This window comes from Natator depressus, chromosome 3 (assembly GCF_965152275.1).
Source record: "Natator depressus isolate rNatDep1 chromosome 3, rNatDep2.hap1, whole genome shotgun sequence".
In the NCBI taxonomy this organism is placed as follows: Eukaryota; Metazoa; Chordata; order Testudines; family Cheloniidae; genus Natator; species Natator depressus.
In genome coordinates this window covers 191,738,057-191,764,279 of record NC_134236.1, presented here as the reverse complement: position 1 = coordinate 191,764,279, position 26,223 = coordinate 191,738,057, and the positions used below count along the sequence as shown (strand labels likewise).

The 26,223-nt window shown below is 47.1% G+C and overlaps 2 long non-coding RNA genes across 3 annotated transcripts; one reads left to right on the top strand and one right to left on the bottom strand.

Annotated features, from left to right (window-relative positions):
* Positions 1 to 1,104: 1,104 nt before the first annotated feature.
* LOC141985442 (uncharacterized) lies at positions 1,105 to 19,172 on the bottom strand. Its single transcript, XR_012638944.1, has 3 exons — positions 18,930 to 19,172; positions 5,250 to 5,335; positions 1,105 to 1,195 (listed from the first exon to the last, which is right to left on the bottom strand). It is a non-coding gene; the product is annotated as an uncharacterized LOC141985442 (long non-coding RNA).
* Positions 8,884 to 22,134, top strand: LOC141985440 (uncharacterized). 2 transcript variants are annotated; one of them, XR_012638942.1, is made up of 5 exons: positions 8,884 to 9,231; positions 11,708 to 11,788; positions 12,013 to 12,107; positions 12,637 to 12,800; positions 21,942 to 22,134. It is a non-coding gene; the product is annotated as an uncharacterized LOC141985440 (long non-coding RNA). The 2 variants fall into 2 exon arrangements; XR_012638941.1 differs by having other exon boundaries at positions 12,728 to 12,800; positions 21,959 to 22,000.
* The last annotated feature ends 4,089 nt before the right edge of the window (positions 22,135 to 26,223 follow it).

Below are 26,223 nucleotides of genomic sequence, written 5' to 3'. Positions count from 1 at the left end.
CCTCTCGGGGCCTTGACCATACCTTCAAAATTGTTGTTTGGTCGAAGGTGTGTGAGAGGTAGCTCCTTGAGGAATTGTACATCTGCATTTGGTATGGGGCTTCTGTTGATGGCGTTGGGTGTTGTACTGTTGATGAGGAGTGAACTGTGGTGGTCAGGAGTGTCGGGGAGGTTGGTATTTCCCCGGTCATCTCTTTGGCGCTGGGTATAAATGGTGAGAGAGCAGAGGGTTATTCGAGAGTCCTTCAGGGAGTGTAGCGATTTATCCGTGCACTCCATGAATAACTTGGGGCCCTCAAAGAGTAGATTCTCTACAGTGGTTTGTACTTCCTTAGGGAGGCCGGAAAGGTGCAGCCATGAAACCCTCTCATGACTACAGCAGTCACAATGGTAGGGGCAGCAGTATTCACAGAATCCAAGGAAGCTTATAAAGTTGTATGAGCTAAGAGGTGTCCTTTGGACACAAGTGTCTGGAGCTGTTCATTTTTGTCATTAGGAAGGTCTTGGCAGAGGTCCTGTATTTTAGAATAACTGACATAATTGTATTTGGCCATGAGAGTGGTCCGCAATGCCTGCTGACATTTTCTACCATAGATTGCACATCACACTACCAGAGTCATGATGGTCAATATCACCTGTATGTCCTACATCAACAGCCAAGGCAGAGCGAGGTCCCACTCTCTATGCTTGGAAGCACTGAAATTGTGGAACTGGTGTATCCAGCACAACATCACCATCTTAGTTGCATACTTCCCTGGACACCAGAACACCACCGTGGACTCATTGAGCAGATTCTCCCAAGATCACGAGTGGGAGATAGATATGTGAGCCCCTCACCAGATCTTCAGTTGCTGGGGGTTCCCCACCATAGATCTCTTTGCCATACTGGAGAATGCCCACTGTCCTGGATTTTGCTTGAATGTGGGCCTAGGATGCAGATCCCTGGGAGACGCATTCCACCTCACATGGGATGCACCGCTGCTCTATGCCTTTCCTCCCTTTCCTCTTCTGTTCCGAGTACTCCACAAGATCCAAGGGGACTGAGCCCGAAATGGCCACAACAAAACTGGTATACTTACCTTATTCGCATGACGCCCTTCGATCACTCTGTGGCCAACTCCTTTCACAGCATGCGGGTTGAATCCTCCATCCCAATTCACAGCTACTCCAGCTGAAGGCATGGCCCCTCCCTGGTTCTGGGATTCGGAGATAACTTGTTCAGAAACAGTTAAAGAAGTCCTCTTGAATAGCGGACATGATACAGCAAGACGCACTTACCTCCACAAATAGATTAGATTCCACTCCTGGTGCGCCTTCAATCAGGTAGAAACAATGAGTTCCCCATTACCACTCATCCTGAACTATATTTTACACCTTAAAAGATTGGGGTTATCCATCCGCTCCATTTGTGTGCACTTGGCACCCATCACGACCTTTCATCCCAAGATAGACAGCCACTCCATGTTTACCCACCCACTCACAAAAAGATTCCTAAAAGGTCTCCAAAATCTTTATCCTCATATACGGGCTCTGACCCCAGCTAGGGACCCTGGCCTTGTGCTATGTCATCTTACTAGACCACCTTTCAAACCAATGGCAACGTGCTCCTATGTTCATTTATCCATGAAAACAACATTTCTTGTCGCTATCACCTCCGCCTGGCAGGCTGGTGAAACTGGAGCACTCATGGCATACCCCCCATATAGGATTTTTCATAAAGAAAGGTTACATTACGACCACATCCCAAAATTTTACCCAAAATACCATCCTCATTCTATCTAAACAAGGGGTGGGCGAACTTTTTGGCCCAAGGGCCACATCGGGGAATAGAAATTGTATGGCGGGCCATGAATGCTCACAAAATTGGGGTTGGGGTGTTGGACGGGGTGAGGGCTCTGGTTGTGGGTCTGGGTTCTGGCTGGGGATGAGGAGTTTGGGGTGTAGCAGGGTGCTCTGGGCTGGAACCAAGGGTTTGGAGGGTGGGAGAGGGATCAGGGCTGGGGCAGAGGTGTGGGAAGGGGTGCAGGTTCCACCTGGGGGTGTGGGCTCTGGGGTGGGGCTGGGGATGAGAGGTTTGGTGTGCAGGAGGGTGCTCCTGGCTGGGATCGAGGGGTTTGGAGAGCGGGGGTGGGGATCAGGGCTGGGGCAGGGGATTGGGGCATAGGGAGAGGCTCAGGGGTGCAGGTTCCGAGTGGCACTTACCTCAAGCGGCTCCCAGAATCAGTAGCATGTCCCTTCTCCAACTCCTACACGGAGGCGCAGCCAGGCAGGTCTGCATGCTGCCCCATCCTCAGGCTCCCCCCTGCAGCTCCCATTGGAGCGCCAGAGGGGGCCACTGGAGCGCATAGGAGCCGGAGCAGGGCCATCCTGCAGCTTCCGGGAGCCATGTGCTGCGGCCCCAACCCTGCGCCCCGGCCAGAGTGGGGCTGAGTCGCGTGGTGTGGCGCCTGACCCCACTCCCCAGCAGGAGCTCGTGGACCAGTTTAAAACGGCTCAAGGGTCGTAGTTTGACCACCCCTGATCTAAACCAACCTATCCATCTTCTCTGCTTCTTTCCAAAGCCACACAGCAACCAGCAGGTGGCAGCATTGCACACCCTGGACATCTGACGAGCATTACCTTTCTACCTAGACAGAACTAAAGCTTTCAGATGATTGCCACGCTTATTCCTATCAATGGCCAAAAGATCAAAAGGCACAGCCATTTCTAAGCAAGGCCTTCCCAAGTGGATCTCGCGGTGTATACACCTGTCCTACCAACGACACAATGGGCAACCTCCTCCTGGAACTAGAGTACATCCCACCTGCTCTCTCTCCACCTCGATTGCCTTTCTTAACAATGCTGATGACATTTGCAAAGAAGCCACGTGGGCTTCCACGGACACTTTTAGCCATCACTGGCCATTACTCATGATGCAGCATCAGATACTCTGCTAGGACACACTGTCCTATCATCCGCCATGAATGCCACTCCGAAGCCCCAACCTTACAACGAGGACCACAGCTTTATAGTCACCTACAGTGGAGCACCCAGAGGGACATCACTCAAAGAAGAAGAGATGGTTACTCACCCTGTGCAGTAACTCCAGTTCTTCGAGATGTGTGTCCTCCACAACCCATCCTCCTCCCTTCTGCGTTGGAGCTGAAAGAGAAGCTCTGTGGTAGAGAAGGAGCTGGGGGGGGGGGCGGGGAGTTGGACTGCACAGCACTATATATACGCATGCTGCTCACGGCACAAGATGGGGAGGTGTGCATGTGTGGTCTAACGGCCACTGCTGATGAAGATCTCCAATCCCGGGCACAGGGGGCACTGCCGCACCTACAGTGGAGCACCCATAGGGACACACATCTCAGAGAACCACAGTTACTGCACAGGATGAGTAACCTCTCTTTTCAGTCCAAAAGGGACAAATGGATTTCAGAGCCCTCCATTGAAAATTCTCATCTAGCCCCTAGACATTCAATACTGGGGACCATAAGCAAGAGAACATCAGCTGATCCCAAGCGCCATATTTGTGCACAGGAGAGAAGTGGTTATGCAGGTAGTTAGGATTCATAGAATCATAGAATATCAGGGTTGGAAGGGACCTCAGGAGGTCACCTAGTCCCCTGCTCAAAGCAGGACCAATCCCCAATTTTTGCCCCAGATCCCTAAATGAACTCACAACCCTGGGTTTAGCAGGCCAATGCTCAAACCACTGAGCTATCCTTCCCCCCCACTTTACATACAAATATAAGCATTTTGAAATGAACGGGGAAGCTGCTAGGGAGTCAGTGTAGTCTTTGGAACACCATTGAAGTATGTTCACTGCTAAGAAAGTGAGACACTGCATTCTGCACCAGCTGCAGTTTGTCGGTGGTTTTTAAGGGTAGCCCTTTTGGAATGCATTACAACAACCCAGGCTAGAGATCACAAAGATACGGATAGCTGTGGCAAGTCCACATCAGAGAAAAACAATGACAGTATCGCCCCAAACCGATGGGGAAAGGGCACTTTTGGTCATTGATGCATTCTGAAAGAATTGGTAGCCAAGAAGCTCCCGAAACTGTGAACCTCACGGACAAAGGTGGGGCAACCCCTCTACCATAAGAACTACCATCGTTCTCGTCGCTTCTTACTAATCTGGATTTGCCCTTGACCCACTCTATCCACATCCCTGCCTCAGCCAGGCCCATGGAAAGCAAAGACACTAGCACTGTTTTTGTCCACTGAAAAAGTGGTGGCATCACAGCCCAGATCACCTTATTCTCTCTCCCACCAGCTTCACAAGCACATAGACTAGGATGGAGGGACAAAACAGCGACTTGTAGAACTCCACACCATGGTAGTGCGCAGCAGTTACACAATCTAATCCTCTGGGCAGGAAGGAAAGAATGGAACCACTCATGTGGGATCCTGACCACCTCTGCCAAGGTTCACAGCTGAGTCAACAACCCATTCACGCCTGCAAGTCCATTCAACAAAATCTCATGGCCAACATTATCAAAGTCTGCTTACAGATAAAGAAGACTCAGCATGGACACACATGACCATTTTGTCCATTACTAGGATGAGACCTTCAACCAATGACATTAGTACAATATTTGTACTGAGACCAAACCCTTGATGGACAGAGATGAAGGAAAACTGAGGACTCTAAATTATGCCTGAGTTCCCTCACCCCCAATGCAACTGGAGAATTGGAGAATTTGGCCCAATTTCTTGAGCACGACCCTAATAATGGCTCTTTTGGGGGTTGATGGCACTTTGCCTTCCCAGAGGGAGACAATCATCTCAATCCACAACAGACCCCCACCGCCCCCATACCTTTTTGTATGATTTCACTAAACTGGAAGTGTAGACTTTCACATCTCCCACAATGCATCCAGAATCTCAGTAAGTTAGTGGTGAAAGATCACCCAGATGACATAATATTTTTTTCTGCCCCCACTGCAGTGGCCAATCCAGTCTGTCCAACTGGTCTTATTCGTGAAGATGGTAGAAAAGTCATCAGAGCAAGAAATATTCATTTCTGCTTCTGAGCACTGCAAAGTCACCATGGGCACCCCAGTCCCCAGTAACCCCAGGCTACACTAACACTGATTCCTAGAAATATTTCCACTGAATGAGACTTTGCAGATGCTCTCACGGAGAAGGGAAGCGTACAGAAAACAATGGGCCTGAGTCTAAGGATGAAAACCAGGAGTAATTTACTAAGGTCAGGGGTGTTGCACCAGTGGGAAACTGGGATAGACAAAGGGAGAATCATACCAATGTGCTGGTTCTGCCACACATTCTGTTGCCTTTATTTCAGTTTTTCTTTGGCTGGTTTTCACTGATGGATGAATTGCAGCATCCTGCAAATAAGGTACATGAGAGGTATTGGTGAGAAAATTATATAGCTGTATAGTCATTAATGTGTCAAATTAAAGATGCTGGCAAGATAGGAATGTGGATTTATTAATGCTAAAAGGGAGGCTATATTGTTCTGTCGTTAGCTGCTGGTTAACTCCTGCTAGAACTAGTTGGCAGAAACCCAAGGGCATTCATAATAGGCAGCTGTATTCATTTTAATGAAGTAAACAACAATGTAACATTTAGTCTCCGGGTCCAGCTTCTTCTGGCACTACTTGTTCTTTCTGGCCTTTTAATGTACGTTTTAGCAACAGCAGCAGAAACTCTATTGAATAATTCAACCGTTCTAAGTAAATACTTTTATGGGGTGTCCATTGTGAAGCCTGAATATAAATCAATGGACAAACAAATGTGATTGATCTGGGAGAACGTTTCCTCTACTTCTAACAGTCTTGGTTCTAAACCTCAAAAGAGTCAGCAAATTGTGCTGAATCAGTTCAGACCAATTCAAACTTAAATAAGGTTTCGCAGAACAGGGTGGACAGAACTAAGTTTAGAAATTGTGTTTTAGCCTAGGTCTAATTGTCCCTCCCCACCCTTAAATTGAATTGAGTTAGGCCTGGTCTACACTGCGCATTTAGGCCGATGTAAGGCAGCTTATGTCGACCTAATTATGTCAGTGTCTACACTACCACCTTGTACTGCTGATGCAAGTGTCCTGCTACACCGACATAATAACTCCACCTCCACGAGAGGCATAGGGCTTATGTCAGTGTAGTTAGGGTGACACAGCGTTTGCATAGACACTGTGTTACTTACATCTCTAAGTATTATTTGTATTACAGTTCCATACCAGATCAGCCCATTGCTGTGCTGAGCACTAATGCATACTGAGAGCCACTTCCTATACCAAAGAAGTTGCAATCTAAAGAGACAAGCAGTGGCAAGGGAAGCAGAAGTGGAAGTGACTTGTCCAAAATCACATGGCAGGTCAGAAATAGAATGCAGGATTGCTGGTTCTCAGCCTAGTACCCTAGGCACTAGACCATACCCTGCATTTGGAAAGGAGGGTTAGGGCTGGTCTATAGTGAAAAATGACATCAGCATAGCTTCATCTCTCAGAGGTGTGAAAAATCCACACCCCTCGGAGATGTAGTATGCAGACCTAGACAGCACTAGGTCGACAGAAAAAGTCTTCTGCCAACTTAGTTACCACCTCTCAGGGAGGTGGATTAACTACAGCGACGGGAGAACATATCCCGTCGCTGTCGTGAGAATCTATGCTGTAGCATTTAGGTACAGACATACCCTTAAAGCTGAGGCTAACCTATAGGGCTTTCCCACATCATCAAGGGCTAAAGGCATCGTAACTGTGGCACTCTGACTAGTGGAAGTTAAAAGTGCTATCTCTGAGACTTTTCTTAGTCTATAGAGTCGTGATAACTGTGTGTCAGCCCTCTTGGTTGTGTGCAGCCCCAGGCCTCCATGAACTTACACTCACCTTTCAGTTAAAATGCTCTGGAAACGTCCGTTTTTTTCTGTCCTCAAATTAAATTAGAGTGATTCTAAATCTACTTACATAACCTCTTGTTCCTTTTACAAACATAACATTTCTAATCAAAATGTAGATGCAAAAGTAAACAAAAAGAAGGAGACCAAACATGACATCGCTTTGTTTTAGGGGGAGGAGGAATAATATAATTCAATAAGACTAGCTCATGCCCTCTGATTAAAGCTTTTTTTGAAATAGCAGATAGGGCAGCTGAGATCTACATTGAGATAAAGGTAGTTAGTATAGATCAAAAGGACTCAAACACATGTCAGCTAGATTAAATGACAGGATGTGGTGAAGTGCTGGGCATGGTATCCGGTAACTTTATGTACAAGAGCTTATTTGTTGAATACAGATACTTCTGATAGATTATATACACATATATGGAAACAAGAGAAATAAATGGAAAGCCATCTATAATGGTTAGCGTTTGTTCTGATATTGTTCCAAGACCACATTTCTTCTAATTAGTGCATCACTGTAATTTTCTATAGCTGTCTGTTTTACTGAACTTGTGGTAGTAAATTACATTAGAAACCCTGAGTTGTTTTTCAAAGTGAATCGGCGTTCTAGGTAGTCACTACCTCCTGGGGATAAATTTGGTAGTGTAGTAAACTTCTCTGCTTGAACTCTGTACCGTTTTCTTTTTACTTCAACATTATCTTAATAAAATTATTTCATTCTCTGACACTGCTCCCAGGCTCCTTTTAACATAAAGCCCAGGATAAGATTAGGGGTAGATTTAAAGGGCCTGGACTGCAGATATCTCCTATTCTGGACCTTTTAGAAGTCTTTTTATATTGTTTTAAAGCACTTTGGTACTTGATTTTTAACTAGTAATAACATTTCTTTCCCAATGTGGGCCTTATGGTACTATATAATCTCATATCATCCATAGCTGACGTGCAACAGGTGATAGGATGTGTCACATAACTGAACATTGAGATTCCCCAGCTTCATTGACAATATCTTCCTGGCATCATTTTATCTGAGAACGTAGTGACATATCTGGGATGAAATCCTGTTGCCACTGAAGTCAATGGCAAAGCTCCCATGGACTTCAGTGGGGCCAGGATTTCACCAATGATGTTGACAGGCATAGTGGCTTGGGGTTGTGGTGACACAAGGGGACTTGTGGAAGCGGGGACAGAGATCATCAGTGGAGACAGAAGGTCTTGTTTTCCCCACCAATAACGGGCCCAAATCATTCAAGACACAGGGTAAAGAACATGCTTGGATATTCCAATATAAACATCACGTTAGAAATAAAAATGATCCAGTCTCCTGCCACAAGGGAGTTTCTCATCCTTTCACCAGAGGGTTTGAAACGCTAATTCTTTCTTAAGATTTTTCATTTTTCCATTGGACACAGGGGCAGTGGTCCCTTCCCAAAAGTGTGTGTGGGGGGGACTGTCGCAGGGCTGATACACCCCATCACCCTTTGAGGGCGGGAGAGTGGTGTGTCACAGCCCCATGGATGAGTCTGTAGGGCTGCGTGGCCCTGTGGCCAGAGTCAATAGCCCAGCGCTTGCTCTCAGGGCAGTATGGCCCAATGGCCACAGTCAGCGATATGGCCCTTGCTCAAAGGGCAGTGCGGCCCAATAGCCACAGTCAGCAATACGGCCCTTGCTCAAAGGGCAGTGCAGCCCAGCGGCCAGAGTCAATAGTGTAGGTGATTTGGGCCACCACCCCGGGGTGGGCGGTGACCAGCATAGGGGGACCTGGGCCCACCATCTCCACCAGGTCCCAACCCAGGGCCCTGTCGGTGGCAGGGTTGCCCACCACCAGCTCGGCGGGGATCCTACTGAAACACACCGAGCCTGTCTCCAATTCTACAACAAGCCTGGCCATGGCAAGAGCCACAAGGGCAGCTGTGGGGAGCCACGGACCCTCCACCTGCCCAAGGTGGGGGGGCAGAGAGCAGCTCCCGGCTAGGGTGACCAGGTGTCTGGTCAAAAAGGGATCCTGGTGGCTCCGGGCCATTAACTATCCGGTTGGCGGTGCCGCTGCGCAGCAGGGCTGGCAGGCTTCCTGCTAGCTGCCGCGCCGCACAGCTCCCGGGTCAGGAAGCAGCCGTCATGTCCGGCTCCTAGCCTTAGGGGAGGTCGGGGGGTCCGCATGCTGCCTGCCCCCCGCCCACAGGTGCAGCTCCCATTGGCTGGGTCAGCGCAGTGGAGGAACTAGCATGAGCGCTCAGCAGGTGGCTACTGAGGGGTCGTGTGGTGCGCGCTTCTCCCGCTGCTGCCCGGCCTCTTCTCCTCGTGTGGCTGGCTCGAGCTGTGGTGCGTGCCCTGCAGCGATCTGCGGTCTGTCTGGCGCCCCATCGCCGGCACCCAGGAGTTCGAGGTATGTATCCCTGTTTCTGAGTGCTGGGAATGGGGCTGCACCATTGCATCCCAACCCCCCTGCCCCCCATTCCCCTCACTGCATCCCTCCCCATCCCATCCTATCCTGCCCCCCACAACTACCCATCCCAGCCCTGTACCCCTTACAGCGCTCTCCCACCCATCCTCTCCACCTCCCAAAGCCACCACCACCCCCGTGTCCCTCACCCCACACAGCCCTGCACCCCATTCACCTCCATACACTGCTGCACTACCATTATGTCCCTATACACCCGTGCCCCCCACATCCTCATGTACTTGTAGCCTTCTGCCTCCCACTGCATTCCCATCCACCCCACATACCCCCTCCCATCCCCTTCTCTCTCCTTCACTGCCCCCTCTCACTCCCACCCTGTTCTCATCCTTGGCTTCTTTCCCTCCCCATCCTTTCTCCTCCACCCCCAATCCCCCATTTTTCCGCTCCAGCCCACCCTCCTCTCTTCCTGGCTGCGTGATTTAGGCAGCCCATGGAAAAGTGTATGAAAAAGTGTCTCTGTGTAGGCAAGTGTGTGCATGCATGCATTGTATGTGTATAAGAGACTGTGTGTCTTTGTGTAGGGAGGTGTGTGTATTGCCACGTGTGTATACCTGTGTGAATACAATTTGCAGCCTAACTCTTTGACTTTTATTCCTTCTGCTGGCTTGCGCACAAAAAAATGGATGACATAAAATATGTGTGTATTCATTTTAAAAGAGAAGGGAACTCTAAAAGAAATGTATTATTTCTTAAAAAGTGAATGTTGTTGACTAGTAATTGCAGAAGAACCAATGTATCATACAGTTCTCCCCACCTTTGTCTAGCTACATTATAAACTCTTAGTTGCAGACTCTCTCTTTTTATGTGTATGTCCAGCACCTACCACCCTGGAGTCCTGATCTTAGTTGGGGTCTCTAGGCACTAAACAACAATTATAATGATAAATAATGTGGAAGTATGTGTGTTAGGGCATGCTAGATGTGTACACATGAATACACGTGTGCATCTGCATGTAGGTGTGGGAGTCAGGCGTGCATTCCTGTGGTTGTGCTCTATGGATTTGTATTTGGGCTTCAGGAGTGGGCCTTTAATGGACCCATTGCAACTGTGATAATGTCTGGTCCTAATTCCGCACATAAAATTACAATAACTTTAGTGAACAAAAAACATGGAGCTGGTTATGAAAAATGGGAAGCGGGGAGGGAAAGCATCATGAAAACCTGTGTGAAATTTCATTTTTTTTACAATTACCCTTTTTGACTATTTTGCTGCCAGCTCTAGCGTCCTGTAACAAATAAAACCTGAACTTAGCATAATACATCTGTCAAAACAATAAATAGGTCTGTTTGGGCCTTGCAGTGAAAACGAGCAGGTGAGAGAGGGTGGGGGAGAGCAAGCAATGGAGGGAGGCGGTGGGGCCTCAGGAAGGGGAAGGGGTGGGGCGGGGCCTCAAGGAAGGGGCAGTGGGCAGGGCAAGGGTGTTCAGTTTTCTGAAATTAGAAAGTCGGCCTCCGTACCCCTGGCCCACGTCCCCGGCATGTGTCCCCGCCCACCCCCCTCCCCTCCCCTCCCCTCCCCTCTCCTCCCCTCCCCTCCCCGAGCTGTTCTTGGCTTCCCCACCCCGGGCAGATGGAGGGGCTGCAGCTCCCAGCCTGCTCCAGCTTGGGCGGGGCTTTGGGCAAAAGAGGAGGGGAGGGGGCAGGGCCTCAGATGGAAGAGGCGAGGTGGGGCCACGGAGGGGGCGGGGCCCCTGGCATCCCCACTTTTGGGAAGGCTCCGCTGCCCCTGCACCCAATGGAAAAAGGAGGGTCCGTGCTCCACAACTGCCCACACGGCTCTTACCCCAACCCAGCAGTTGAGAGGAGCTGCAGACCCTCCATCTTCCCTGGGCAGGGGACCCAAGGAGAGGAGGAGGAGGAGGAGGAGAGGCAGGGCCAGAGCCAGAGCCAGGGCCAGGGCCAGGGCCAGGGCCAGGGCCCAGCCCATCCACTTTCAAAAAATGGGAGGGTCATGGCCCCCTGCCACTCCCCCCCATTCCGGCACCCCTTAATTTGTACGGCATATCTTTTCTATATGGGTCCCCTTACAAAGCTTTTGCTTGTCATCAGCTAGTAAGAAACACCTACAGTGGATAGACAATGTTGAGAATACTTCATGCAGACTCCATGAAATACCACTTAAGTCCATCAGGATAGGAGGACACATAATAGAGATGCTAGCTGAAGCGGGAAGTAAGCTGACTTCTTGCAAAAAAAAAAAAACAGTTAATAACCTTTCCGTAACTGTTCTCTTCAAGATGTGTTGCACATGTCCATTCCACTATAGATGTGTCTGTGCTCCGAGCACAGTCTGGAAATTTTTCTCTCAGTGGTACCCATCGGGTCAGCTCTGGTGCCCCCTGGTGCTGCACGCTCACAGTGCTGCTCTAAAGGGCCCAACCAACTTCTTTGCTTTCTTCCAGCCAACTCTGAAAGAGGGGTAGGAGAGCTGGTTGTGGAATGGACACATTCAACATGTCTCGAAGAACAACAGTTACAGAAAGGTTAGTAACTGTTTTTTCTTCTTTGAGTGCTTGCACATGTCCACTCCATGTTAGGTGACTCCCAAGCAGTAGCATAGATGGTGGGATCGGAGTTCATGGACATGCTGACTGTAAAACTCCTTGACTTAAACTGGCATCACCCCTTGTCTGTTGAGTAATGGCATAATGAGCAGAGAGTATATGCACTGATGACCAAGTTGCCGCTCTGCAAATGTCCTGAATAGGGACCTGAGCCAGGAATGCTGCTGATGAAGTTTGTGCACTCATGGAGTGGGAAGTCAGGACAGCTGGTGGCAGAATACCCGCCTGCTCATAAAAGGTACGAATGCACAATGCAATTCATGATGAAAGCCTCTATGCCAAGATAAGGAGAACTTTCATCCTTTCAGCAATTGCTATGAAGTTGGGTGGATCTGTGGAACAGTTTGGTCCTCTCACTGTAGAATGCTAGGGCGTTTCTGATGTCCAGAGTGGGGAGACATTGCTCTTCCCTGTTCATGTGTGGTTTTGGGTATAAACTGGCAGGAAGATTGTCTGATTGCTGTGAAACTGCTAAGCCACCTTTGGGAGGAAAGCATGGTGAGGTGCAGCTGCACCTTATCCTTGAAGAAGATCATGTACGGGAGTGATCTCCTGGCCGAAGTCATAGCCACCAGACAGGCCACCTTCCAGGGAAGGTATGACAAGTGGCACATCACCAGTGGCTCAAACTGGGGGCCCATAAGTTTTGATAAAACCAGGTTTAGGTCCCACAGGGGCATGGGTTCCCATCTGGGTATAGTCTTTCTATGCCTTTGAGGAAACAAATGGACATCTTGTGCAAAAAAAGGGATTGTTTATGCACTCAGGGGTGGAATGCTGAAATCGCTGCAAGGTGAACCTTAATTGATGAAATCGCTAAACCTTGTTGTTTCACGTGTAACAAATACTCAAGAACAGCCTGCAGTGACAACTGTGTGGATGAGACTCTGCACTGGGATGCCCAAATGGAGAACCGCTTCCATTTGGAGAGGTAAGTAGCCCTGGTAAAGGGTTTCCTGCTACCTAAGGACCTGGCAGACCAGCTCTGAGCAGGCCAACTCCATAGTATTTAGCCATGGACCTTCCAGGCCATCAGGTGGAGGGCACTGAGGTATGGGTGAAGCAGCTGATTGTGGTCCTGGGAGATCAGGTCCACGAGTAGAGGGCGTGGTATCGGAGTTGCTACGGAAAGGCCTAGCACTGTGGCAAACCAGTGCCGACGGAACCATGTTGGGGCTATGAGAAGAGAGCATTACTCACCTTGTGCAGTAACTGAGGTTCTTTGAAATGTGTGTCCCTGTGGGTGCTCCACTTTACATGTAGGTGTGTCCCGGCACCGCTGATCGGAGACTTTTGGTAGCACTGCCTGGTCGGGACGCGCGTGCGCAATAGGTGCCTTGTGCGCCATTAGCGCTTGTGCATTCCCCCAATCCCCGCCCCCCCCCCATTCCTTCTCTACCATGAAGCTCCTCTACAGAACTCTGGAGTAGAGGGGAGGAGGGTGGGTGGAGCAGCCACAGGGACACTCATCTCAAAGAACCTCAGTTACTGCACAAGGTGAGTAACCCTCTCTTCTTCATTGAGTGTTGTCCCTGTGGGTGCTCACTTTAGGTGACTCTAGAGCAGTACCCCATTAAGGTAGGTTGGGTTCCGGAGTTGATTGAATAGTGGAGGATAGTACCGGCAGGCCTAGTATTGTGTCTGCTTTAGAATCATTTCTGATTGCATAATGGTTTGTGAATGTGTGTACTGATGCCCAGGCTGCAGGCTTGCATATCTCTGTGATTGGTACAATATGTAAAAATGCGGTCCAGGTGGAAATGGCTCTAGTTGAATGGGCTCTAACCCCTTGTAGGGGCTCTCTATTTTGTTGTTGATAGCACATTCTTATGCAATTTGCCATCCATTTAGACAATCTCTGTTTTGAGATGGCCATGCCTTTTCATCATTCCATAGTGGATATGAAAAGTCTTGGTGACTTACGGAACGATTTTGTTCCATCTAGGTAGAATGCTATTGCTCGTCTAACCTCTAACGTGTGGAGTACGGATTCCTGAGCAGATTCATGCGGTTTAGGGAGATGTATGGGTTGGTTGATATGGAATGTTGACATCATTTTGGGTGTGGTCTCAAAGTCACCACACCCGCAGAGGGATAGCTCAGTGGTTTGAGCATTAGCCTGCTAAACCCAGAGTTGTGAGTTCAATCCTTGAGGGGGCCATTTAGGGATCGGAGGTAAAAATTGAGGATTGGTCCTGCTTTGAGCAGGGGGTTGGACTAGATGACCTCCTGAGGTCCCTTCCAACCCTGATATTCTATGATTCACCTTATCATTAAAGAATACAGTGTAAGGTGGATGGGCCATCAGGGCCCCGTTCTCACGCACTCTGTGTGCCGATGTGACTGCTACAAGGAACGCTACTTTCATTGATAGATGTAGTAGCAAGCAGGTAGCAATGGGTTCAAATGGGGATGTGATAAATGAAGGGAGGGGGGAGCTCCATTTTATGGACAGCCAGTTAGCTATAAAGTCCCTCTTGGTCGCTGTTCTCTGCTTGTTTTACATGTAAAGGGTTAAAAAAGTCTCCCTGCATAGGTAAAAGAAAGGGAGTGGGCACCTGACCAAAAGAGCCAATGGGATGGCTAGAACTTTTTAAAATTTAAACAAGACTCCACCTTTGTGGGTCTGTTGTTGTTCTCTGGGGAAGAGGAGAACAGGGCAGCAGTTATGCTGTGAGAAGCTGAAGGCCAGGTATGAAAATCATCAGAATCATACCTAGAAATTGTTTATTTGGAAACCCAGATATGTAAGTAGATTAGAAAACGTGTGAGAAAGACACGATTAGTAATCTAAATCCTCCAAATTAAAGGAGGGCAAAGAAAAGACTTCACCTAAGGGAGCGCAGATAGTTTTTCCTAGTGGAGTGCTCCCAATACGATAGCCCAAAACCTGTTCAAACTCTAGCTCACAGTCTTCATGGGTAATCTCCAGACCTACACTCAAACCTGGCCCTATGCTAGACTGGATCCTGGAGCTGGAAGTTGACAGAGTAGACAGTAGATCACTCTGTCTACTACTATAGACACTCTTGTACCAGAGAACCCCTTCTGTCCTGCCAGAGATTGCCATGGTTCTCAGACAACAGAAAACATGGTGTGATACAGTCAGAATCAAGGAATTTCTGCAAACCTAAATCTGTGCACTGCACTGAGGGAGGCAGAGAGCCTCCCTCTCCCCACCCCCACCATAAAAGCAGCAAAGTCACGCTCTGTAGAACTCTGCCAAAATAAAAATGTATGAGTCACCTGCCTGCCTGAACAGAAAGCCCAGCATAGGATGCAGTTGAGCGGAACACTTTTTATTGGCTGCATCTCAGTTATTATTGTTATTTATTATTTGTATTGTGAAGCTGCCTGTCATGGACCAGGACCCCATTGTGTGAGGTGCTGCACAGACACAGAACAAGACGATGGTTCTTGCCCCCACCAGCTTACAATCTAGGTGTAAGACAAACGGTGGATGCAGACAGATGCTCTAACATGTGGAGGACGCTGTTAATATTGAATTGTTTTTGGTGAAGAAGAGACAGAGAGGTTGGGGACACAGGGAGAATTATGAGAACTCTGGGCCTGATTCTGAGGGAAGAGTTCCGATCTGGGAGTCTCTTACATTCACTTTGCACTGCTGTAAATGCCTACACAGAGAGCAAGGCAGAGGAGAACCAGGCCCTCTGACTTTAAAGTTTCTTGAACAAAGAAATTATCCATGAGAATGGGCAATCTCTGCCTACTGAGAGAAGAGCTGTAAACAGCTAGAGCTTTTCAGACTTAACCAAGCAACTGAGACGAAAAGCTCACAATTTGGTAAAAACTACTGTAGTTCCTCAGCTGGGAATACCCATGTCCCATTATTGACTGACTCATCGTTGTAACAGCAATAGCTCAGTGCTATACACAGACTGAACTACTGTGCCCTGAAGCGCTACAGTTAATAAAACAACAAAACGTTCCACGCACCCAGCCACGTACTGCTACGTAATGCTTTGGAACCCGATGCAGTCTATGTGCAGAAAATACCTGTTAAATGTTGCCTAGAAAACCCAACTAGTACAGGAGTGCTTGCCTGAGTCTGTGTTTTATGTCTTGTTGCTCGGCTGTTCATGGTGATTGAAAACACATACAGCTTCATTTCCAGAGGAACTGAACATTTGGGAGGTTCAGGGCAGAATACTCTGAACAAGGTCCAGAATGCCAGAGGGGCAGGAAAACTCTTGGAATTCTTTGCACAATGGCATTCAAGTGGCTGTAGAGTTTGGATAGGAAGAAGCCTCCCAACCCTGTGGATTTTTAGGGCCCAATAAGGAATGGTACCTTCCCACCCCCAGATACAAGGACAAAGACGCTACCTCCACATGGCTCACCTCCCTCTAGCAGTGTGGTTGCTACAGGAGCTGTGCTAGCAGCTTCCAGCTGTACTAACTCCTTGTCTGCTTTCTATTTGGAAATCAGCTAAGCCTTCAGGGGATGAGGCCATGGAGAGGGGCTCCTCCCCAGCGCCCTTTGGTTACACAGCAGCTGGGGAAGTGCATCTGCGAGGTCACAGAGAAGGGCGTGTTTCCATGGAGGTGTCCCTGAAAATGAACTGAGGCTATGAATTGGGGGGGTGGTTTTTTCAGACCCCTGACAGACAAAAGTGCTAGTGTAGACATAGTCTAAGTGTAGGTGGCCTGGAGGCTAACAGTTTCAACTTGGGCCCTAAATGTAAATCCACCTCCAAATATTCTTCAGTGAAATTGTAGTTAGATGTAACCTTCTCCTGCAGGCCCAAACCCAACAGCCTTGTTCACCATCTGGGGTGAAATTTACTCCACCAGCTCAAAGCCTGAGTAACTGGGCCTTGCCTTATCTGTACACTTTTGCCAGTATGAGTATCCATTAAGAACTGAACTGAGACCATCAACCCATTTCACACAGGCCAGTAGGTAGGTAGTCACTTCCAGCAACAAGTACCACTTCTCTGGATGTGCACCACTCATACACCCCTGGGACATGGAGACACTCCCTCTTATTACTGTAGTAGCTCCTGCAAAATGGCATTCACACACAGGAATGTCAGTAAAGTGTTACTAACACCCAACAGGGCCTGATACTCCCCTGATATAACCTGAGCAGAGGGAAGCTAGGTCAGGCATATCCAGGCCAGGGAGTGCTAAAGGAGAGGCAGCTGATCAATGATATGCTCCCCTCTGCTGTCAAACCCACTGAAACAACTCTGCCCCATCATCAGGGATTTCCAGGGGCTGTGCCCTGGAGTGAGAGGGGGCAGCTGCTCCCTGCACTCCAGACCCCACAGATAACCGTGTGGGAATTAATGCATCAAGCAGCAGTAACTCACACGCACTCTGAGTGCCTAAAACTGCTCACCCCACTGCAGGATACTTGTGAAGGGAACCCAGCGCCAGGTGAGCCTCAATTTCCTAGGCCTCCCTTGTGGGTACTTCCCACTGGTGGGTACAATATGGCCCCCAGTAAGCACCCATAAGTCTGCAGTGCACTTAGAGATGCCAATAAAAATATTTAGTACTTGTTTACAGGTGCCCCTTAAAAATCAACTGTTACCAATTTATTGGCTGCTGGGAAACATTTCCAACTGCAGACACGCAAATCTCATGTCAGGCGTTATCCAGGCCTGGATGAACAGGAATAAGAGCCAGGCATAGTAACAGGGGGTAGATATGCTTCCACAGGGGTTAGGACAGCTTCTCAGCTGTCTTTTCATTTCCTCAGAAGGGGCCCACTGAGTTTAAAGCTGCTTTTCATCTCTGAGATGGGAGAACATTGCTGAACATAAGAATGGACCTACTGGGTCAGACCAAAGGTCCATCTAGCCCAGTATCCTGTCTTCTGACAGTGGCCAGTGCCAGGTGCCCCAGAGAGAATGAACAGAACAGGTCATCATCAAGTGATCTATCCCCTGCCGCTTATTCCCCGCTTCTGGCAAACAGAGGCTAGGGACACCATTCCGGTCCATCCTGGCTAATAGCCATTGATGGACCTATCCCTCCATGAATTTATTTAGTTCTTTTATGAACCCTGTTATGGTCTTGGCCTTCACAACATCCTCTGGCAAGGAGTTCCACAGGTTGGCTGTGTGTTGTACGAAGAAATACTTCCTTTTATTTGTTTTAAGCCTGCTGCCTATTAATTTCATTTGGTAACCCCCTAGTTCTTGTGTTATGAGAAGTAGTAAACAACACTTCCTTATCTACTTTCTCTACACCAGTCACGATTTTATAGACCTCAATCATATCTCCCCTTAGCCGTCTCTTTTCCAAGCTGAAAAGTCCCAGTCTTATCAATCTCTCTTCATACAGAAACCATTCCATACCCCTAATCATTTTTGCTGTCCTTTTCTGAACCTTTTCCAATTCCAATATATCTTTTTTGAGATGAGGCGACCACATCTGCACACAGTATTCAAGAGGTGGGTGTACCATGGATTTATATAGAGGCAATATGATATTTTCTGTCCTATTATCTACCCCTTTCTTAATTATTCCCAGCATTCTGTCACCTCTCCACCGTGCTGGGCTGGAGATGGGGAGGAATCTGCAGAGAGAGTGCAATTATCAAGCTTTCCCTAAATGTCACTTTGCCTTTCAATTGCTTATTTCATCAGAACATATAAGATATGGAATTATAATCACTATACACAGGGCCAGCCCTATCTTCTGTGAGGCCAATCATGTAGTATCTTGTGCAGGGCCCCATCTAGTGCCTCCTCATCTAGGACTGTCTCCCCTATACTCCCTTTTCAAAAACCTCCCTTTTCTAAACAAGATAATTGAGATGTTAGCAAAAAAATGTCTCCAATGCTACCTATTAACTAGCAGTGTCCAGGACTCCCCTCAAACAGAGTTCAGGCCAGGGCATGGTAGAGACAGCATTTGTTCTGATGGATTAGGGCTTCATGCCTAAAGGAAAGGGAAGTACATCTGTACTCATCCTGCTGACCAGTCTGTGACACTAGATACTATTGATCACCAAATATTTCTGTCCCACCTCAGCAAAGCTGCAGCGGTGAATGGAAATACTCTCAGGCCCTTCCTCTCAGACCTACCTCAGACAGTCACTACAGACAACTTCTCCAACGCCAAAGTTTTCACCCAGAGTCCGACACAAGGCTCAATCCTCTACCACATATTTTTCAGCACCTACCTACACATGAAGCCACTGGAAGTGCAGATGAGACAACACAGGCCAGCAGCATGCAGATGACACACCCAGCTCTGCATCTCCTTTACGTCACACATAACACCATCTCCCGGCTTGCTCCATTAGCCAAATTAAGTGCCTGTCTGAAAAAAACAGCTGGCTCTTGCACAAGCTCTTAGGGTCTGTGTTTGATACTACAAAATATCCAGGTCATAGAAAGATTCCAGACACGGCTGCCCAGTAAACAGAATGGAGAGCAACTTCAACTTTGAGATTAGGCAGGTCCACCCAACATTATATAAAAACTCCACGGCCCACTTGTATCACAACAACTGGTTTTCTGCATATAAAAGCCAGGGCCGGCATTAAGGGCAAGCAGGGCAATTGCCTGGAGCCCCATGCCACAGGGGGCCCCACAAAGCTAAGTTGCTCAGGCTTTGGCTTCAGCCCCAGGTGGCGGGGCTCAGGGACCTGGACTTCAGCCCCATGCAGTGGGCCTTTGGCTTTCTGCCCTGGGCCCCAGTAGGTCTAACGCTGGCCCTGCTTGGAGGACCCCCAGAAACCTGCTCACAGTCCCTCAGAGGGCCCCGGTCCCCTAGTTGAGAAACACTAGTCTAACGAGGACACATCTTCTTTCAGAGAATATATTCAAAATATAACAGTTACAGCATGAGGGTAAGAAACTGCAGGCTAACTAATTCAAAAACAACTATTAGGTCAATGAACTTCCTGTCAGTTTGTCATTATGGACTTTTTCAATTAGACAACTTTATTACAATGATGAATACCTCGGACACGATTTAGTAACTGCTTTTTTTCTGAAATACAGTCAGTTTAGCCAAACAATCCACATCTATTTTTGAATAAATTTGATGGCCATCACTTATAGCAGATGAATGGAGCATTTTTGGCAGACTGTACCTGCAGCTCTTGTGTTTAGTCCCAAAACAGCAGAAGTGTCTCTCTTCACTTTGTTCCCCATCATCCCCTTTTTATTAGTCAACCCGGGAAACCCTATGTGTGGTGGGAGGTAGTGGAACAGCTGCCCCCAAGGTTGTTATGCTGATTGCACTTCCAGGATGCCCTTGTTTATGCCCAGGTTTCCCCAATCCCCCTGTCGCTGAGGCTCTGAGTTACAGTTATCATTCATACAGCCAAAGAGCATGGTGTGGCCCTGCATGCCACTGCCGCCCTGCATGCCACTGCTGCTTCTGTGCTACAGCAGAACACACCTCTTCAAATCACAGGCAACCAGCTAATGTGTGTTATGCCCTATGTACCATATATCTGCAATACTCCTTGAACCACAGGCTGGGCCATCTCTTGCAATCACTCATCCCATGCACCAGGTGGTGTGCTGTGACCACTGATCATAACACAACTAGTAGTAATTGTAGTTACCTTTCTGCTACCTACTTGTTGATTCTCATCTCAGAGTGTAAGCTCCTTGGGGGCAGGAAATGACTTCTTGTTATGTGCTTATACAGCACCTAGTACAGTAGCATCTTGTTCCCGGTTTGGGTTCTTCAAGCACCACCACCATGCAAATAATAAATAATTTTCTCCAGCAAGCAATTCTGATATTGCAATGCAAGTCCTCTGAGCCCTGCATGCCACTCTGCTTTTTCCTTATTATCGTCTTCTCTCTTTTTGGGTGGTCTGGTGTTGCTGCTATTTTTCTTGGCTTATATAGCCTTTCTATTATAGCGGGACAGATGGGAGAGAAGGTGTTGTTATAGTTAATAGCTTGAACATCTCTACATGCATTGCAGCCACATATATAATAATCACTTGTGATGGTGGAAGTGTATTTTGTTTAAAATTCAATCACGATTAAGAACTAATTAACATTTTTCAATGAAGAAAAATCTGCATTCTGGACCAAGTTCCGACTAGTGCACAGAAATAGGCAGGATACATCCTCCATGTATAGGGCTAGATCCTCAGCTGGTGTAAAACAAGCTAATTCCATTGATTTTTATCAGTGAACCTATGCTGATGTATACTAGCTGATAACGTGGTCCAGACCCAGGAAAAGCCACGTGGGTATGGCTGAGATCATGCCAGAAAAAGTTCCCCTTCTGTGATGTGATCCTACTAAGAGTAGGAATAATTTGCACGGGGAACCATGGATAGTGGCCACTCAGGTACATTTAATAAATTAAGTCCTCTGCTGTAGAGCCATAGGATTTCAGAAGGGCCAGAAATTAGGTTGCTAACTTCTGCTCCATGATCTGGGGCTGGGCGGAGGTTTTCTGAAACGTGCTTATGTGCTGTGCCAGAGAGAATTTGGCCCTGTGCCTTTCATCTCTGATACCAGTTACGATTTTATTTAGAACGTGCTTGAGTGTTACAGGCTCAATGCTGCAAAGGCTCAGAGCCAGTCTCTAGCAAGAGGGGCTGTGACTATAAATAGAGCAGGCTGAGCAGCTAAAGGCCACTTTTGGTCTGCTTGAGTTCCTTGTTTAGCAAGTCGGGGGGTGGGGGGAGGGAACCCAATCAGGAGGAGACACCAGGCTGTGTCTGCACTGGCAGCAACTCCTCTCCAGTCCAGCCAGTAAGTAACTTTTTAAATACACAAGTAAAGCCATCCAGGAAACCTTAATTAAAGTATTATCATCCTGTTGTGCTTTCCCCCAGGCCTTTGGCAAACTTTGCCCCTGAGGGGAGCATTCCCTATTTCCAGGGAGCTCTTACGAAACAAGTGACTTCCCTGAATATAATCCAGAAATAGACAAGGTGTTAAAGACAAAGACAGACAGACAAGTTCTTGTCCCCATGAAGCCCAGGAGGTTTATGGAAGAGTCTAGGGCTCAGCTTCAGATGTTAAAATGTACCAGCTCTTGCTCTAATCATGACTGTAATAACCTGAATTCACAAGAGGCTTTGCCTACAGTTGTTTATATTGTTGATAAAGTTTTGTCTTTAATGCAGGGGGACACATATGATCACACGACCGACAGCTAGTCCAGCAGAAAAATAAACCAGCTCATTGTAACTCGCCTTATTTATTTTTCCATGTATCTCTGCTCTGAGCCGTTTCACAATGTGTCTAATTGATGCAAAGCATTTCACATTAGAAATAGATCCAATTTCCACAGGTTAATGACAGAGGCAAACTCCTGTGTTACTTTTTCAATTATGATATTACATTTCACTTATGATCAAATGTTATGAGCATTAATATCTCTAATAGCAGATTTTAGAATCAGAGTAGCTTGTTCTTTTAATCTCCATGCTCTCACCTTCAACAGCAGGGTTGCATCCAGGATTTACAAGTAGAAGGAAGTCCCCATCTAAAATGATTTAAGGGCATGTGCTCTTCAGGGTCATACTACTTGTGCACGTGGAGGGGATTATTTGGGTCTAAGAGACATGAAACGCCTAATATTATCCTTGCATGAAAATCGTTCAAACCTTAGGAAGACAGTTTACTCTCATTAGCCTTTACTTTCTCCCTGATGTATAGTTTGGATACTTTGAAGGAGCACCTACATGACTATATGTATCCACCATGTCAGTCGTGGGCAATCTGCTGGAGGGCCACGAGACAGTTTGTTTACACTGACTATCTGCAGGCACAGCTGCCCGCAGCTCCCAGTGGCCGCGGTTCGCCGTTCCCAGCCAATGGGTGCTGCAGGAAGCATCGGCCAGCACGTCCTTGCAGCCCGTGCTGCTTCCCACAACTCCCATTGGCCGGGAATGGCAAACTGCGGCCACTGGGAGCTGCAGGTGGCTGTGCCTGCAGATGGTCAGTGTAAACAAACTGTCTCGCGGTCCACCAGTTTATTACCCTGACGGGCCGCATGCGGTCCGCGGGCCACAGGTTGCCCACCACTGCACTATGTGCAACGCCAGTGGCTTTCAACCTGGGGTCCACAGACTATGTCTAAGGGGTCCACAAAAGGTGACTATGAAAATAAAGTTTCAGATCCCAGAAAAGGTATTTCATTTTTCTGATCAAAATCAGACCCATCTAAAGGTCAAAACCCAGAAGTTTACCATAGAAGTCCACAGTTTAGCACCCTTTCTTATGTTGCATCAAATGCCCTGCCGAGCACGTGCAATGTTTATAGTTGAATTCTGTTCAGTCGGTTTTTAGTCTAAGACTTCTATGGTAGGGTCCATGGGCCACAGGTTGAATTTTCAAAGAGGTCCGTACCTCCATTCCACAAATGAAAAACAGGTGAAAACCACTGTGCTACACTATAACTAGAGTGAAATCATTGGACCTACCCTGGTGGCACACAAAAGGTTAACACTGCACATTATATATATACAGTCACACCCCTCCTCTGCCCTTGATTTCTACTGAACTTTTAAATTCTTGACTCAAACTTGGAAATAATAGTCTGTGAATACGTCCATCCTTTATGACTATTGCTAAAATAACCATCTGGCATAAATACCTGCAGTGCACATGCGTCTCCACCAGGGGACAGGGCTGTCCAGGGTCTTCAGCAGTAACCACCACACAGGCAGTATGCTTTCTAACTGTAGTCACAAATGAATTCTCCTTAAGGAGAAAAGGATTTGCATGAGTAAAGCCTGCAGCTGCCCTACGAGAATTAAAATTCTGTTATAGTTCCAGGTAAACTGCTTCATCATTTACAACTATCAAATATATTTACTCTGCTATTAATCTCATTAGTCATCCTGTGACACGCACTGACACACACAAAATATATCCATAATGCTTTTGAACCCAAAGAAGCTCTCCTGAATTTCTGTACTAATGCAAACATATTATGATTTACAAAATACAGGCTGTATTTGCTAAGCATCAGAGCACCAAATACATTTGGATTACTCCTTTCCTTTTGCTTGGAGTCACATTTAGGGTGTTACATTAGTTATAGTATAACATATTGCAACTTTTATAGCACCTTCCCTCAGAGCCCCTTAAAGTGATTTACAAACACTAATGAATTTAGCCTCATAACACTGCTGCTAGGTAGGCAGCATTATGCCCAGAAGAAGGAACTGAGGCACGAGGAGGTTATGGACACATTTTAAAAAGTGATCTGTAACCTGTGGTGCCTTGACTGTAGGAGTCCAATTTTAGACACCTAGAGTCGGATTTTTCAGAGGAGTTGAAAATGTGCAGCTCCTAATGATCTGGAGTTGTCAGCATTTTGTATTGTGAAAAATCAAATGCTGGGATCTAACATTGGGCACCAAAAACAGGGGCAACCAAAAAGTAAAGGCTGTTTGAGAATTTGTGCCTTTGTTGGCCAAGGTCACAATGAAATGCTGTGCCAGGCCAGGGGAGAGATCTATGCCTCCTGGATCTGCGCTAGTAAAAATAGCTCAGGCCGTTCTGTGATTACTGTCTCTCAATGGCTTCTGGATCAAATGTGCTCACTTTACAAGTAAAAGGGTATTTTTTTCTGCCAGCCCATTTAGAATAAATGGTACATCCTTCCTGCACAAGCCAACCCTCAGGCTGTCTCCGCATGGGTGAGAGGGATGACTCACAAATAAGGCAAATTGTTATTGCATAAAATTGGAAAAACCCTGGCTTTGTCTTGCCAAAATGAGTCAACTTTACATTCAAAACCCAGTAAGTCATAACACTTTTTGAAATATGGTAGGAAGGGATTATTTCCCCATTTTTAAACAGTATCTAAAACATGTTAAGAGCATTCAGAAAGGGTTAGAGTTTCCCCTCACGCTAGTGAAACTCCATTGACTTTACACTAGATGAGGAGTCAGGCCCACAGAATGTCAATACAATTCTTGATGCTAGGTCTTGTTTTGAGAATCCACGTGGCTTATGTGGTATTTGCAGACCGTCATAACTAAACACATTTACATAATGAAAAAGAACACTGTAGTTGGTACAGGACTATTTAAGCAATACAAAAAAGATCTGGGGCTGTATAATGGAGCTCTCATTGTGACAGTCCTGGGCTGATACAAGTCAGCTCAGGTAAGGTATGTATGGAAGGAAGAGTCTCTCTATGCTGTTCTGTTATCCACAAACTTTGGAACACAGTCAAAAAATCTCTACTAGTGTAGACGTTTTTATTTTCTAACACTCCCTCAGTGCTGCTGAGGTTCAGTATCTGACCTGGGGGTAGGCTTTGGCCTTTGGTTGCGCCTCAACTTCTCTCTCTGTAAAATGGGGACATTTACCTACGTCATAGGACTAGGATTCCCTTTTTGCAAAGTGCTTTGAGATTCTCTGCAAGTAAGAACTAGAGAAGTGCTATCAGCATTGTGTTTAGAATCCATTCAAAAAACCAGTCACCATAAGGCAGAAATAGCCAAGAGCTGTGGCCCAAGCCTACAACTGGAGATCTGGCAGTACATAAGCCTATGAAGTTGGAAGCAGCAGCTCCTCCTCCTGCAGCCACACCTATGGACCAGTTATGCAGTGGGAGCAGAACTTAGGTTGAGCCTGACACTAATCAGAGGGAAAAAGAAGAGGCACTGAGCTACTGCAGCATGCAGCCAATGCTCAACAAGGAAGTCAGGGCTCATTTATGCTCCTCTTCCATCCTGCTGTGGGTAGGGGAGTATCTCTGACACTCATATCAGAGCTGAATGGGGCAAGCAGAAAGTGACAGGGACCCACTGGGGCATTCCCAAAGCACCATCCATCCTATACACTGAATATATCTAGGGTCCTGTGGCAATAATTCTGTGTGATCATGTAATTAAAGATGGTTTCATTATGCATATACACAAGGGGACTGAATTAAGATTACACAGGAAGGGGCTGCTCTGGCACCAGGCACAGAGGACAGGGAGACTGGCTCTCGTGTGTTCTTAATGGCCCCCGTTCTGACATCTAAGCATCATCGAAGAGGAGGAGAAAGCAGTCGCATTGAGGAAAGGTGCAAATACAGGGAAAGTCCTACTCAGCATAGCAAAAGGCACATCCATGACACCAGTGTAACCTCCTTGTCGAAGTTCAAATCCCTGCTCCAAACCAAGGAGGTCCCAGAGGTTCTCGGCAGAAGAGCTATGAGATTTTTTTTATTAACATGAGCAAAAAAGTGTTATTTTTTTCTCTAATCGCTTTCTCAGAAATGGCTGAATGGTTTTACTTGAAGCTTTCCAAAACAAATTGAAGCAAATAGCCAACATGGAAAATTAAAGACCAAATAGTTTAAGTTTGGCAAAGTTCAAAGCAACTGACTAATAATGGGAAGTGTTGGGCAACCTTAACTATAAGCATCAATACCAGCTCC